At 45.0% G+C, this 13,450-nt stretch overlaps 1 long non-coding RNA gene across 1 annotated transcript in view; it reads right to left on the reverse strand.

Annotated features, from left to right (window-relative positions):
• LOC146396806 (uncharacterized) overlaps positions 1–13,450 on the reverse strand; it is a 769,570-nt gene that overhangs the window by 58,114 nt on the left and 698,006 nt on the right. The gene's annotated exons all lie outside the window — the stretch shown is intronic.

Here is a 13,450-nt window from a genome sequence, read left to right on the forward strand (position 1 = left end):
AACTTAGCCGCCGAGTGGGGGCTGGGCGCGCGGCCGGGACGCTCCCGCCCTTGGCGATGTCTCCTGGGCGGCCCAGACCCCTGCCTTGTGGCGAGGGTACCTCCAGCTCCCCGCCCAGGTTCAGCCCCAGCAAAAGGCAGGGCAGGGGGGCGGGGAGGTGGCGGGGAGGGAGCGTATGCGCGCGCGCGCGCGCGGCGGCGGGGGGACACTTCTGGGCAGTGCGCTGCCAGTCCAAGCCTCAGATCGCAGCTACTCCGTTTCACCCTATTTCTTTTTAATCAAATCCACTATTATGACAAAGCGGGCGCTGGAATACTTTTCATCTTGTCTTATTGGCCAGATAAGACGTTGGCGCAATCTGGTGCCAATGATGGATGGTGAAAAGAACCAGAAACCTCAAGGTCAGAAGGCGCCTTGGACCTGAAGACTAAGGCAGAGTTTTGGAAAAGTCACATTTCTGAAGCCTAGTTCTTTTAAAACATGAAGAATGAAGAAAAATACCAATATGCCAACCACTAGAAGCGACTGAGCTTTCCCATGTGGCAAATCTTTTTAAGGGGAAGCCCTTACTGTGGGCCAGTCGAAATGGGTGTTCCCTTTTTGCAAAAGGCAAGTTGAGGATGTTTCAAGAGCCTTAAAAGAGCTTATGTACTCTGATTCCATGATGTGGCCTAAGAAAAAATCAGGGAGGAGTTCCCTAGCAGCCTAGCCATTAAAGAACTGGCTGTTGTCTCTGCTGCTGCTCAGGTCACTGTTGTGGTGTGGTTCAGTCTCTATCCTGAGAAATTTCACATGCCTCCAGTGTGGCCAAAAAATAATAATCATAATCAGGGAGGCAAACATTTATAGACAAGGCAGTTCATAAACAATATATATCTATATTATACATGAAATAATGAAGACTCAGGAACAAATGATTCCAAAATAGAGAAATGGTTAAATAAATTACTACGGTATCTCTAAAAAAGCAATGAGAGTTCCCGTTTTTGTCTCAGTGGTTTACGAACCTGACAATTATCCACAATGATGCGGGTTCAATCCCTGGCCTCACTCAGTGGATTAAGTGAGCTGTGGTACAGTTTGAACACAAGGCTTGGATCCTAACTTGCTGTGGCATAGGCTGGCAGCTGCAGCTCTGATTTGACCACTAGTGGGGGAACTTCCATATGCCACAGGTGCAGCCCTAAAAAAAAATGCATAAATAAATAAGTAAAATAAAATAACACCATTCGCAGCAACATGGATGGACCTGGATAATATCATACTAAAAGCCAGCTGGAGGTGGGCTCTCAGGGTGAGAGATCAGCTCATATACCATTTCTTTTTCACTGATAGTGAGGTCACAGGGGACACAGGGGTTCACATTATAGTCCTTAGGCTCCAGGAGACCTGGGGCTCTGTGTTCACGGTGATCAAATAGTTAACATCTTCTTGTTTGGGGTTGGGGGGAATCACATTTGCAAAACAACTTGGAAAATGGGCATCAGATACTGTTATCTAGGTACTTGGGAGAGGAGCTAAAGCCTAGGATACAGGGAAGGGCCCATATGGTCCTGCTCCATTAAATTATCCCCTTTTCTTTGACACTCCTCAATCTTGAGGAGAGCAAGTGATGGACAAGAAAAGGAATAAAAGTTCAGATAAAGAGGTTAATCTTGACAGAGGTACCCTAGGATCCTGCTCAGTTTAACCAGCAAACACTGCTTTGAGAAAGAGTGGTGGGTGGTGCCTGAGTCTGAGTCTGACACAGTTACTCCATTTTTACTCCCAAATGCATTTCTCTCCTCAATGGCCAAAGCACTTTTCACTATTAATGATTTTAGTGCTTTTCTAGATATGAGAAGATGCAAGAATTTGGGCTCATAAAATTTTCTGAAAATACCTAACCATCTGAAGGCCACTTCTCCCACTTTTTCCTGGAGCACAGAAAGCCTCATTCCTGATCTCACCATGAATTTCCTTCGGGGGGGGGGGTGTTAAAATTCAGTGACTACAGTGGCTATTGACCTAATCCTCGTAGAGGCAGATGCCGAGTGCCAATTTTTAGCTGGCAGGGCCCATTCAGGGTCATAAATTTGACCACGGTTTTGGGGGTATTTCATGACCATTTTGTCCCACCATGCTAGGAATGCTTATTCCCAGGTCTGACGAAGATTTCACTGATAAGCCACTCTGTTTGCTATTACTGGACTAGGCTTTATTAATAGCAGCCCAGAGCCTCAGGACCACCTATCTTACTAGTCTCTTATGGCCCAGGAAAATATTCCCTCTTCTTGTTTCTTCCCATATCCAGAGTTACACTATTATTATAATCATGGATCTCGTATGGAGCTATATATTATCAGAGTCTCGGTCACACATTTATTAATGCAAGAAACAACAATTTTGTAAAAAAGGAAGTATAGGCCCTAAGTTGTTGCAAATATCTCCTGGTTTCAGCCAGACTCAGAAGGAGGTATGTTAATTTCTTGCCTGCAGCCATCCACAAGTGGGCTGGATCAGGATGTTTCCTGGGAGCTGAACAAAGATATTTCAGCTTAACAATCAAGCATGGGGGTAGGGTTCCCTGAGATGGGCCATTATGTATACTGTAAGGTATACAAAGATTAAAGTAAAAGAAACAGATCTAATATGGAGTCAGATCTAATATTGTTCTTCCCTATTATAATACTAAATGAGGTAAGTCCGAAAGAGGAAGACAAATACTATAGGATATTACTTTTACATGGAATCTAAAATATGGCACAAATGAACTTATCTACATAGCAGAAACAGACACTCAGTCATAGAGAACAGAGTTGTGTTTGCCAAGGGGGAGGAGAGTGGGAGGGATGGTCTGGGAATTGGGGGTAAGCAGATACAAACTTATACATAGAATGGATAAACAATGAGATAGAGCCTACTGTATAGGGCAGGGAACTATATTAAAGTCCTGTGATAAACCATAATGGAAAAAATACGAAAAAGAAAGTATATATATAACAGAAGCACTTTGCTGTAAAGCAAAAATTAACACAATATTTTAAAGCAACTATATTTCAATAAAATACATGAGTAAATAAATAATGGTATCTCTACAGCATGGATACCATAAACAATTAAAGATGTGTTTGAGGAGTTCCCTGGTGGCTCAGCGGGTTAAGGATGGGGCATTGTCACTGCTGTGGCTTGAGTTCGATCCCTGGCCCAGGAACTTCCACTACAGGCTCAGCCAAAAATAAATAAATAAAAATAAAAGTGTGTTTGAAAACTATTGAAGCATAATCAATCTCGTATAGAGTATACGCAATCTTATTTATAGAATCTCGAATGTGTAAGAGGTTTGTATTTTCTGTGGTAAAAGTATCTGCATAATAGATCTGCTGCATGGAAGTAAAACTAGCTCCTGACAGTTGTCTTTGGGTGATAGTGGTGTATATAGATGACATTTATTTCTTTGACATTTTTATACTTTTCAAATTTTCTCCAGGGATCTGTTTTTGTACTCCAAAGAAACATTACAAAATATACCAAAGTGGGAATTCCCGTTGTGGCTCAACATTAACAAACCCAACTAGTATTCATGAAGATGCAGGTTCGATCTCTGGCCTTGCTCAGTGGGTCAAGGATCTGGCGTTGTCATGAGCTGTGGTGTAGGCTGCCAGCTGTAGCTCCAATTCGACCCCCAGCCTGGGAACTTCCATGTGCCGTAGGTGTAGCCCTAAAAACAAACAAACAAACAAAAGTGAATTATTTAGTCCAAATGTTTAGCCTACCTTAAGAAATTCTTTAAAAAAAAAAAAAAACTTAGACATTTTCGTGGAAAATCTAACATCCTCGGCAGTGGATTTTTTTAATTTCAGTTAACAAGCTTACCTCCTATATTACTCAGAGGATTGAAGATATTCCTCCCCTTTACTTCCCTGTACTTCAGAATCCCTTCATCAGGAATTTACTTCTTTCCTTTCCTCTCACCCCTGAAAAAAAGGCTCCTGCTTATTTTCAAGGTGAAGGCTTTAACCCACCACTGTCAGCCCTTCTGTACCCCGGAATCTTGATCTCCCCAGCCAGTCCCCTACTTTTTTATTTTCTTTATTTTTATTATTTTGTTCTGTTTTGCTTTGCTTTGCTTTGTAGGGCTGCATTCACGACATATGAAAGTTCCTGGCCTAGGGGTTGAGTCAGAGCCACAGCTGCCAGCCTACAGCACAGCCACAGTAACGTGGGATCTGAGCCGCGTCTGCGACCTGCACCACAGCTCTGGATCCTTAACCCACTGCATGAGGCCTGGGATGGAACCTGCATCCTCATGGATGCTAGTCGGATTCGTTTCTGCTGAGCCACGACAGGAACTCCCTCCCCTCTACTGTTTTAGACCTTGAATCCCTCCTGCTCTGCCAGCTCTCTTCTCTCCGCCTCAGACTATCACTCACATCTACACCATCCTGCGACAGGCTCTCTGCCATGTGCTTTGTAACCCTTGCCCCTCCTACCCCAGCCTTCTCCACCTCTCCCAATGTGACATATTGGAGGGACCAGCTTGCTCCCAAGGCAGCGCTCTCTTTGTCCTACTGCCTCTCGCGATGACTTTTCTCCCAGTGTCATGGTTTTCTTGTTCGTTTGCTTGTCTGTGTCTCTGCTCACTCTTTCAGACAGTCCCTGCTCGTCTCCATCAGCCAAGTCCTCTTGTACTTGTCCTGCAGGCTGTGGCTTGCCTCTTCCACAGCACCTCCGATGCCCCGAGGGACATGTTTCTTCCTCCCTGCAAATAACATAACTCTTTGAACACCGCAATTGTACTCCAAAGAAACATTACAAAATAAACCAAAGTGGGAATTCCCGTTGTGGCTCAACATTAACAAACCCAACTAGTATTCATGAAGATGCAGGTTCGATCTCTGGCCTTACTCAGTGGGTCAAGGATCTGGCGTTGTCATGAGCTGTGGTTAACAACTGAGTATGAAAGTGTGATTCTAGCACCGTGCCCCCAAATATACATAGACATTTGTGGCAGCTTTAAAACATGAATGCAAATTCGTTGCCCCTCTTCTCATCAAAGGGAGGACTTTGTGTCCCCTTCTCTTGAAACTGTGTGCGCTTGTGACTATTTCAATCAACGGAGTGCATCAAAGGCAACACTAGGTGATTTCAAGGCTGGATCAGAAAAGGCCAGCAGCTTTTGACCTGATTCACTGGAACACCCCCTCCCTTGGAGCCCCGCCCGAGGCACCCCTTAAGACCTCTGCATACCTTGAAGTAATTGAGGTAATCTGCTTTGCTGGGGAGGCCAGCTGGGGCCTTCCAGGTGACAGTTCCAGTTGAACCAGGCTTCCCACCATCCTCACCGAGGGACTAGACACGAGTGCAACCACCTTAAATGCCCTCCTCTGTGGACCAGTAATTTCAAGATAAAAGCTGCACCCTCCTTGGATAAAAGGAGACCTCCGGAACCACACACTCCCAGAAAGGTTCCTTGGGGGTCAGAGAAAGGAGGGGCACCAAACCATAGTACATCCTGTCAACTTCCCATGGACTCTTGTGCTGGAATCCATCCTGGCAGAAGGATGTGCACACATGCGCATGCAGGCGAGTCAGGCCAAGGCCAGACGGAGCAAGATGATTGGCCAGAGGAAGCCCAGGAGGACTGTGCCATGCAAGTGATTTGAACGCCCTCCAGCAGCAAGCCCTCTTCCTCTCTTCCTCTCTTGCTCTTTCTCTCTGTCTGTCTCTGTCTTTCTCTCTCCCTCTCCACCCCCTCCTCCCACAGAGCCTGCCTGTGCCTGTCTTTTCTCTGCACCTACCTTCTCTCTCTTTTCTCTTTAAGTAGTAAACACTTATTTGCCTCACTGCCCTCAGTCTCTTTGCCGAATTCTTTCTCCAAAGGGACAAAGTTCTGGGGACCTACATCAAGTAGTTTGGGTTCAGCATTCTCACCCCACAGCCACCCGAGGACACTGGCACCACATAAGTGGGACTTAATGTCCCCCCTGCCGCACACCGGTGTGCCAGAGGTCACCTCAACCATCTCAGAACAAAAAAAGCGAGTGTGGAAGAAAGCGCTGAGAAGAGCGCAGAAATTCTGAAGAAGGGAGCAAAGATGGGAAGGGGAGGGGGTGAAGAGGGCAGGAGGGGCAGCGTGTCACCAGGCTGGGGTGGCTTTTTACATACTTGGTCTCCTTAACTGACATAGTTTGTAAACAGGTGGCTAAACTTTGTGAGAAACAAGCCTTGCCCTTGGCCTACACTTTGCAAGTCAACCTGATTCGGAGTCAATGATGTAAGGGATCACTATTGCGCTGTATGCTAATTAGGCATAATTGGCAAACAATGCATGCAAATGGGTTTCGTTACCTCTACAGGTAGACAGGAAAAGCACCACTTCTGGCAGTTCTGGAGGAAAGTCTTTCACATGAGATCCAAAAGTAAAATTCACAAACACAGAGTTGGGGAAACCCACTCAATCAGCGGCAAAAGCAAAATGTTAGTCTTTGTAATTTTATTTTGGGGTTTATACCGGAAAGAATTGAAAGCAGGAACTCAGAGAGGTCTTTGTCTCCCTGAGTTCAGAGCAGCATTATTTACAAGAGCCAAGGGATGGAAGCAAGCCAAGCGTCCATCAACAGATGAATGGATAAGCAAAATGTGGTATACACTTAATATGGAATATTTTTTTCAACCTTAAAAAGAGATGGAATTCTTTTTTTTTTTCCCTGTCTTTTTCTAGGGCTACACCCGCGGCATATGGAGGTTCCCATGCTGGGGGTCTAATCAGAGCTATAGCTGCTGGCCTACACCCAGCCACAGCAACGCCAGGTCCAAGCCACGTCTGCAACCTACACCACAGCTCACAGCAATGCTGGATCCTTAACCCAAAGAGCAAGGCCAGGGATTGGACCCGCAACCTCATGGTTCTGAGTCGGATTCGTTTCTGCTGCGCCACGACGGGAACTCCAAAAAAAAAAGAGATGGAATTCTGACATGTGCTGCAATATGAATGAATTGTGAAGACACTGTATTAAATGAGAGAAACCAACCGCCTAAGGACAAATACTGTAAGATTCTATTTATATGGGGTACATAGAGGAGTCAAATTCATAAAAACAGAAAGTAGAACGAATTGTGATTGCCGGGAGCTGGGAGTGAGGGGGATGGGGAGTTACTGTTTAATGGGGACAGAATTTCATTTTGCAAGATGAAAACTCTGGAGATGGGTGGGGGTGACAGTTGCACAACCATGTGAATGTACTTAATGCCATTGAACCAGACATTTTTAAATGGTTATGATGGTCAGTCGTTATGTGCATTTTTACCATAATTTTTTAAAAAGTCAGTGTTGGAGTTCCCTAGTGGCTCAGTGGGTTAAGGATCAGGCATCCTCACTGCTGTGGTGCAGGTTCGATCCCTAGCTCAAGAACTTCTGGATGCCACGGGCATAGCCAGAAAAAATTAAAAAATAAAAGATAGGAGTTCCCATTACGGCTCAGCAGGTTAAGAACCTGACTAGTATCCATGAGTATCCTCGCTCAGTGGGTTATGGATCTGACATTGCTGCAGTGTAGGTCGTAGGTGCAGCTTGGATCTGGCATTGCTGTGGCTGTGGTGTAGGCTGGCAGCTGCACCTCCGATTTGACCCCTTGCCTGGGAGTTTCCATGTGCCGCAGGTGTGGCTGTAAAAAGAAAAAATAAATTAATTAAATTAAAATTAAAAAATTAAAAGTCAGTGTTTTGAGTTGACAGTGGGAATACAGGCATTAAGAGAGGGCTGAAGTTTTCCCACCCCTCAACTAGTTCCAGGCCGTATCCATGATGTGGGTCCTTCAAGAAGTAGATATCCTTCACTTTCAGAGACTGTTGGACCATCCAGATGGGTCACAGCATAAGGGACCTTGGTGACCTGCACGTACATAATAAGATCCCCCTCGTTAGTGATGGGTCTGGAAACTCAGCTTAGAGAGATGGCAGGAGTATTCCAGGCATTTGCCTGTAGGAAAGAAGATTTAGGAGGATCTGATAGCTGCATGCAGAGGGGGAAAAAAAAAAAAAAAGTGAACTTACTTTGCATGTCCTCATCAGGCAGAGCAGGACTACTGGGTGGAAGTTACAGGTTGTAAGACTTAAACATCATGGCAAACAAGAACATTCTGATCCTATGACTTGACTATCAATGGAATGAGCTGCCTTTAGAAAGCTCCCTGCCATGACTGTTCAAGCAGAAGGCAATCTCAGGTTAGCAAGGTAAAATGGAGAGCCTGGAGTCATGTAATTAAGGCTATTTCCAAGTCTGAGATTTTGGTGTTTTGTTTTAATTGTGTGTGTGTGTGTGTGTTTGTGTGTGTGTGTGTGTGTGTGTGTTTGTGTGTGTGTGCGTCTTTTTAGGGCCACATCCACCGCTTATACCACAGCCACAGCAACACTGTTTCCTTAACCCACTAAACAAGGCCAGGGATCAAACCCACATCCTCATGGATACTGGTCAGGTTCATTACCTCTAAGCCACAACAGGAACTCCCCCAAGCTTGAGATTTTGAAATTGTGTATGGGCCCCTAAGTCTTTGTGTTTTGAAGTAAAAGTCCTTTTCCTTTAGCCTCCCAGACCTCCCCTCAGTCTCAAGAAGCTGACTCCAGAGTTAATGATTAGGAAATTCTGTTACAGCCCAAAAAAATAAAACTAGTTAAAACAGTCTCCAATATGTTATGCCCTACCTTGGCCCACTAACTTATTACTAATATTTACTTTCTAGTTAGAGTTGTATTGGACCTAGCGTGTTTTTGGTTTGTTTTATTTTGTTTTGTTGGTAATTGGAACACTCCCTAACCCCTTCCCGGTAAGCAATCTTCTTTCCCGAGAAAAGGTCAAGGAACGATAACCCCGAAGACAGCAGAAACCATCACTGGACCGAGTGATGTCAGACTTAACTACTCTGAAATGATCTATGGAGGGAGGATAATGTAGACACCTTAACCAATAACTCTGTCTTCCAAGCTAAACCTATAAGACCCCTTGTCATGCCCTCTCAAGGCAGGACACAGTTTTGAGGCTTTAGCCTTCTATGGCCTTCTTTGCCTGGCAAAGCAATAAAGCTGTCCTTTCTGTTTCACCCAAAACTCTATCTCAGAGACTAATTTGGTGCTGGTGTACAGAGGCTGCATTTTGGCTGCAATTTTATGGTTGTTGCATTTATAAGGTCAAGGGTATGGGAAGAAAGGCGGGAAGGTAATGAAGCACAAAGATGCTCTGAGATGCCCCTGAAAATTGCTGGAGTCCTAACCAGGGATGCCCAAGATGCCCCTGCCCTGGAAGCCCTAACTCCCAGGTGAAGCCATGCCGGGGTGTCAGGGCACCCCCACAGAGCACACCCCAGCTTCTCTGTCACCTTTGGCAAAGGCTGCTGCCGTCTCCCCTTATTGTGGTGGGAGGCGTCCATCCTGTGAGGAAGACAGATCAGGCTCAGCCTCTGAGCAGGGGCTGCTGGGAGGGCAGGAAGTGACACCTGATTCCTCTTCAGGTCTTCCTGTCCCCACCGTCCTGGGAGGGACTGTCCACCCTGGCATGAAGGATGCTTATCATTCTCCTGCCCTCATCCCTGTCTCTGAACCCCGCTTCCCCATTCCACCTCACCAGTGAATGTTAAAACATCAAGGGTCCCACTCACATCTTGTTCCACAAGCCCACCAGGGATACCAGAGATAAACAGGGAAAGGGTTAGAAGAAACGGCTCTTCTGAGAGGAAGAAAATGCAGGAGGGCAAAGGAGAAGTTAAAATAATATGAACAGAAACCTAAGGAGTCTAACGACGACCAGGGCTCTGCAGGCCACACCCCTTTGGAAGGTGGCCCCACCCCTAGCCGGTCCCTCTCCGCACCCCCCCCTGCCCCAGAGTGCGCAGGCGCCGCTGAGCTGGGCGCGCGCAGCCTGTGGCCACCTGGCTGGTCCCTCCTCATTCTCTCTAAAACAAGGTCCTATGTCTCAGCAGCTTGGAATGGGCTCCTCTGGGCTTGGATTGTACACAATTTCAAACCTTTACACAGTATGGGGGTCATGCCCTAATGCTGGAAGAGAGAGAAAAAGAGCAGGACAGGAGTTCCCGTCGTGGCGCAGTGGTTAACGAATCTGACTAGGAACCATGAGGTTGAGGGTTCGGTCCCTGCCCTTGCTCAGTGGGTTGACGATCCGGCGTCGCCGTGAGCTGTGGTGTAGGTTGCAGACACGGCTCGGATCCTGCGTTGCTGTGGCTCTGGGGTAGGCTGGGGGCTACAGCTCGGATTCGACCCCTAGCCTGGGAACCTCCATAGGCCGCGGGAGCGGCCCAAAGAAATAGCAAAAAGACAAAAAAAAAAAAAAAAAAGAGCAGGACAGTCAGTATCTTTTCTGCCTCCCAGAGGGTCCAGCCCAGGCTGCTGGCCATCAGTAGGCCTGTTGTATCCCATGGTTAGCGGGGTGATACAGGTGAACTTCATGCTCCTCAGCAGCGCAGGACAATACTCTTCAGAAACTGTTGTGTTTGCGTGTGGCACAGGTCGGCACCGTGGCAGCAACGTGCCAACGGGCATTCAGGAAGCTTTCCAGCACGGGGTGGTTTCATGCTGAAGATCTTTGTTCTACCTTTTCAATAACCCACCTACTCAGAGAGAAAGTTTTCAGGTTTGGGCACCCTGAGATTCCTACCCACTCCCACTGAGCGCTAGGGCCAGGACACCAAGGGAAGTCTGTGAACACTCTCCAATCCACGTCTGACTTGGCTCTATTAGTACCTCTCTTAGATCCTAGAATCCTTCTATTTTCACCCTATCATAGGCCGCTTCCAAATAAACTTTCCCCCATTTCCACACCCTATTCCAATCAGCCTGCCAGGTCTCCTCCTTTAACTATGGAAACACACGAACCCCATCTCCCCTGTCTCTGAATCTTTTCTACACATATTATCAGTGTGTACTGGTAACATACATACACCTCCCAGTGTCATTAATGTTGTGAGCACATCCTTGTCTCCCCAGAAGACTGAACACTTTGGGAGTTCCTGTCATGGCTCAGCAGTAACGAACCCAAATCGTGTCCATGAGGATGCAGGTTTGATCCCTGGCCTCGCTCAGTGGGTTAAGGATCCGGCATTGCCATGAGCTGTGGTGTATGTTACACGTGAGGCTCAGATCTCGTGTTGCTGTGGCTTTGCTGTAGGCTGACAGCTGCAGCTCTGATTCCCCCTTAGCCTGGGAACCTCCATATGCCGCAGGTGCGGCTCTAAAGAGAAGAAAACAAAAACAAAACAAAGAAAACCTACTGAACACTCTTAGGAAGAGTTCCTGTGTCTCTTAGTTCTTTGTATCCTGATAGCACTTGGCTATGTGACTCTTTCACATGATGTATGTACAGTAAATATTTTTGTTTCATTAATAAATAATTACAATCGTTGCACTTTGCCCAGGCGGTGGTGTATTGTTTAGTGGGAAATATTTTTAGAACCATGATCAACTACCCTGTGCTTATGCAATAAATACCTGTGATTGGTTTCAATGTGAGGAAATTAGTTCTTAACACAAGGACCTGTCCAAAGGGCCCTAGGCAGGAAATGATTTATTTGGGGAGTAATTTTGTTCCACTAGATTCTAGGAATTCTATATATAAAGAAGAACTTTCAGGTGTTCTTTTATAATGGAAGGCAAAGATCTTCTAATAGACTTTAATTTTGAATATCTGCCCTGCCCGTTACCTTTAAAAACAAAACAAAACACCTTCTTACATATTCTAGAAAAAGCAGGAAAAGGAATATATATCTATCTATAGATATCTGTACCCCCTGATATATTTCTTTTTGTTTGTTTTTGTTTTTGTTTTTGTTTTTGTCTTTTTGCCATTTCTTGGGCTGCTCCAGCAGCATATGGAGGTTCCCAGGCTAGGGGTCTAATTGGAGCTGTAGCCACCGGCCTACACCAGAGCCACAGCAACGCCAGATCTGAGCCGCGTCTGCGACCTACACCACAGCTCACGGCAACACCGGATCCTTAAGCCACTGAGCGAGGCCAGGGATTGAACCCACAACCTCATGGTTCCTAGTCGGATTCGTTAGCCACGATGGGAACTCCGTGATATATTTCTTAATCACAAAGGGGGAAATGGTAACTTTATAGTAGAAAAAGCCATAGACATAACCTCAACCAGGTGATCAAGGTTACAGTAATAAGACAGATCAGCATGAAGTAGCTATGACATGACACATTGAAAAGAGTAGGTAGTATGTCAGATGGGTGGTATTCTTTTTTTTTTTTTTTTGCTTTAACATTGTTATAATGAAATTATTACAACTTTCACTTATGTTTCACATTCATATGTATACTCATATTTATAATCATAAATCTTACTATTTTAACCTTTGCAAAAATTCCATCAGTTGAATACACCACAATTATCCAACCCTCTCTTGATAAACATTTGGCTGAAGTTCCCATTGTGGCTCAGTGGGTTAAGAACCCAACTAGTACCCATGAGGATATGGGTTTGATCCCTGGCCTTTCTCAGTGAGTTAAGGATCCAATGTTGCTGCAAGCTATGGCATCGGTCCCAGATGAAGCTCAAATCGCGGGTTGCTGTGTCTGTGGCATAGACCGGCAACTGCAGGTCTGATTCAACCCTTAGCCCAGGAACTTCCATATTCCATGGGTGTGGTCCTAAAAACAACAAAAACAAAAAGGAAGAAGAAACATTTGGCTGTTTATATGAATTCTTTGATTAGGACATGGTTACATATGTTCATTTGGACATTATAAATATTTTTGATATATTTCCCATTATAAATATTCCTGATGTATTTCTCCACAAGTTTATAATTGTGTGGTGTTCTTAACAAAATGCTTAATGTCATATTAGTCCTGAGACACACTCACAGTGAGGGACAGTCCATAAAAATCACCGACAGTTACTCTTAAAAAGTATCAGGATCATGCAGTCAAACAGAAATAAACCCATGCACCTATGGACAATTAACCTATGACAAAGGAGGCAAGAATATACAATGGAGAAAAGACAATCCCTTCAATAAGTGGTGCTTGGGAAACTAGAAAACTGCATGTAAAAGAATGAAATTAGAACATTCTCTAACATCATACACAAATAAACTGAAAATGGATTAAAGCCCTAAATGGAAGACCAGATACTATAAAACTCTTAGAGGAAAACACAGGCGAAAACCCTTTGACATGAATCTTAGCAATAATCTTTTCAGATCCACCTCTTAGAGTAATGAAAATAAAAACAAAAGAAAACAAATAGAACCTAATTAAACTTAAAAGCTCTTTCACAGCCAAGGAAACCCATAAGCAGAACAAAAAGAGAACCCATAGAATGGGAGAAAATATTTGCAAATGAAGTGACTGACAAAGAATTAATCTCCAAAGGATTATGCAGCTCAATACCAAAAAGCAAACAACCCAATCAAAAATTGGGCAGAAAACCTAAATAGACATCTCTCCAAAGAAG

Source organism: Sus scrofa, chromosome 14 (genome assembly GCF_054392235.1).
Source record: "Sus scrofa isolate SSC_HxYL_T2T_F1_AM1 chromosome 14, Sscrofa_HxYL_maternal_Yorkshire_Landrace_v2.0, whole genome shotgun sequence".
NCBI lineage: Eukaryota > Metazoa > Chordata > Mammalia > Artiodactyla > Suidae > Sus > Sus scrofa.